Source organism: Schistocerca nitens, chromosome 2, assembly GCF_023898315.1.
Source record: "Schistocerca nitens isolate TAMUIC-IGC-003100 chromosome 2, iqSchNite1.1, whole genome shotgun sequence".
NCBI lineage: Eukaryota > Metazoa > Arthropoda > Insecta > Orthoptera > Acrididae > Schistocerca > Schistocerca nitens.
Window position 1 is genome coordinate 492,594,985 of NC_064615.1, and position 3,516 is coordinate 492,598,500.

A 3,516-nucleotide genomic window follows, 5' to 3' on the forward strand; every position below is an offset into this window, starting at 1 on the left:
GTTTTAAAAATATGAATAATGAATGTGATTCTAATTTTATGTAACCTCTGAACAAAATTGGTTCCCATTTACAATCTCCGTGCAGAAATGCATTCACATTTAATATACCCACAAAATTATTTTCTCATTTAATGTTAAGTTCGAAACAGAAAAATTCCTAAACCCCGAAATAAAAAAAAATTCAGTAACCTGGTAAATTTTAGGACGACAGCAGCGCTGCACCACGGCCCTGTATTCTGAATAAAAAAGCTAAAATTCTTACCTCAATAAAAATGGCGAATATATCTGCTCTTACCTAAAAAATTTTCGGCACAGCTCCGTGCAATGCATTTGTGATTCGTGAAAGGAATGATCATGCATTGGATAAATTCTTTAAATTGAAATGAATGCTTTTTTTTTAAATTACTTTATATTATAAAAATTATTATTAGGGCATTTTTAAAAAAATTGGATGACAGTTCACATACATTACTAGATATGCGCGAGGCTGCTTCTTTACCTTATACAATAATACTCAGCCTCCAGAATCCCGACCAGAGCAGACTGCCGGCGAGCGCAGACTACTGCAGACACGCGCAGACTAGCGCAGACTACTGAAGACTACTCCAGACTAACGACAAGCAACAACTAACAACATACTGCTCTCTGGTCAGAGACTCTCCTATACCTTGCCTATTGCAGGCAGCGCATACCTCTTACAGGGTTCATGTATCGAGTGCCACTTTTTATTTGTAGTTCAGTGTTGATACCTGAGTCATTGCCTTTCGGCATTTGGAGATTGTGAGTGGAGCTGTGGATGCTACAGAAATGAGAGCAAAGTGGAGAAATCGGAACATTTCCGGCATTCTTCTGTTCGACTTGTGGAGAGGCTTGACAGCAGCGGAGGCAGCCGGAAACATTTGCGACGTGTGTGGGGATAATGCCATTGGACAGAGCACGGCAAGAAAATAGTTTTCTTGTTTTAAGGAGGATCATTTTGACATTAGTGACCTCCGACGTTCAGGAAGACCTTCGGAGTTTGATGAAGGCAGTCAAACGTATTACTCCACAATTATCCACGTTAGCGCCAAATATGACGAAATTTGATCATTCCGTCATCGTTCGACATTTGCATGCAACGGGGAAGGTTGAAATATCACGTGTATGGGTACCACAGGCTCCAAGCCAAAACCATGAATATTAGCGGGTGCCCATATGTGCACATCTGCTTGCTCATCATCAGTTGGCTCGAGAACAGCAATGACCAATTCTATGCTGTTTCATTATAGCTGACGAGAAATGGTTTAAAAATGGCTTTGAGCACTATGGGACTTAACTTCTTAGGTCATCAGTCCACTAGAACTTAGAACTACTTAAACCTAACTAACCTAAGGACATCACACACATCCATGCCCGAGGCAGGATTCGAACCTGCGACCGTAGCGGTCGCGCGGTTCCAGACTGTAGCGCCTAGAACCGCTAGGACACACAGGCCGGCCTGACGAGAAATGGTATCTTTATATTAACAAGATAAAACGAAAGGAATGGCTGAGTCCTAACAAAAGCAACAACTCGTCGAACAAAGACCTGCGTACATCCACAAAAGATCATGTTATGCATTTGGTGGAAGAGCGACAGTGGCGTGTACTACGTACTGCTTCCCCGAGGTGTAACCTCACTGCTGATTTGTATTGCCAAGAATTGAGACGTCTTGCATACGCAGTCCAAGAATAAGCAATGTTACTCCACGATAACGTCCGCCCGGATTCTGCTAGACTGAGAAGAAACACTATACAAGCGTTGGGTTGGGAAATCATTCTGCACCCACATTATGCACCAGATCCTGCCCTCAGACTTTTACCTTTCCCGCTGTCTATCGAACAACCTTGAACGAACTTCTTTTCACGATGAAAATGCGCTATGAGCACCGCTCGATGAGTTCATCTCAAAACTTTGTGATTTTTACAATTGCGGAATCGAAAAGTTACCCCAGCGTTGATGAGTAAAGACTCTGCTATGTGTGTGTGTCGTGTTGTGTTTATAAAAGTTATTGAAAAATACTACCAACTTATGCACCAATCTAATACTATGTGGATGTAGACACTGGTAGCTCATTGCACACTTCTTAGTTTTTGCGGGGCATTCAAAATCTTTGCGGCGGTCGAGCCTATATTTCCGCTCAAGGGAAAAGTTTGCCAAATAGAGAAATCTAAAATATTCCTTCGGGCCGGATTTGAACCAGCGACCTATGGATATCTGCCAGAATGACCACTACAGTCCACCGCTCTACCAACTGAGCTACCGAATGAGTGCACAGACTGCGTTCTCACGTGGCCCACATTAGTGCCTGCCTCGCCCCAGAGCCGTCACGTAGCGCGGTCTTCGCGCAGGCGTCGAGTCAGCGGCGTGAGTATACGAGTACAGTGCTCTTCTAGTGTCACTCGTTCTGGCGGCACTGGGAAGCAAAGGTCGTCCGCCGGCCGCCGTTGCTGAATTACCGGTTGACATTCATTCTCCCTACCAGTGCAGCGTACGTGGCCGAAGGAACAGGTTTTTCCTAGTTCTGTTGACAAATGCGAGAAGAAGAGAGACTGCTGTGCGAAATCTTACCTTGCAAATCTCACCTGCGCAATCATTGCGGGAGTACCATCTGACTGTCACAAAACCATTTATGCATTTTTTCCCTCATTTACAGATTACAGACGTCATCCGTGAAATAAAGTTCGTTTGAGATGTTAGTTTATCTGAATACTGTATTACATTATTCGCAAAACAGATCTACCTCTAGCGGAAACGAGTTCACCACCCGTTCGCCAAGTATGTCGTGCGGCCAGCCTACTTTTTCTAGCCCAAATTGTTCTTGTAACGGGGGAAAAGTAAGAAACAGAGAAATATTACATTGTTGACAAATTGAGGAGGCTTGTGGAAGTGAATGGAAAAGGAAAGTGGTGAATTACAAATCTGTCATTTCGTCATTTAGTATGTTCATTGGAACCACAGAAACTTTGATTAATTTTCATCACACAGGCTCCTATTTACTGCATAATACAACGCTTACACAACACCAGAATTTGGCACACCAAGCACATGCCAACTGCCAGTATGACGCAGTAAACAAATCATTAATTACGCCCTGATACTTAATTATAAGGGGCTATCAAAAGCTTTCTTTGAGGGCGCTGCTGCGGTGTAGCTGTAATGTCTCCGATGCCGGTATATAAGTACCGACATATAGGCAAGGGATTAATGTGGCATTCGTGTTTATGCGAAAATGCAGAAACGTAAACAATGGCAACGTTATTACAAAACGCGTTCAAACAGGACCAACTTGCTGTTATTCTTTTCTTAGGTGCTGTAGGACAAACACCAGTAGACATACATAGGAGCATGAAGCAAGTGTGTGGAGCAGCATGTCTGTCGAGAACCACCTTTGTTGAATGCTGAGCCGAGTTCCGTGCTGGTCGCTGTTCATTACAAAACGTCGGTCCATCTGGGAGGCCAGCCTCATCCATCACGGTCGAGTGGGAGAGACTCGGG

The 3,516-nt window shown here is 43.7% G+C and overlaps 1 non-coding gene across 1 annotated transcript; it reads right to left on the reverse strand.

Moving 5' to 3' along the window:
* Window positions 1-2,197: 2,197 nt before the first annotated feature.
* Trnay-gua (transfer RNA tyrosine (anticodon GUA)) lies at window positions 2,198-2,287 on the reverse strand. Its single transcript is given in 2 exon segments — window positions 2,198-2,233; window positions 2,251-2,287. It is a non-coding gene; the product is annotated as a tRNA-Tyr (tRNA).
* Window positions 2,288-3,516: the final 1,229 nt, after the last annotated feature.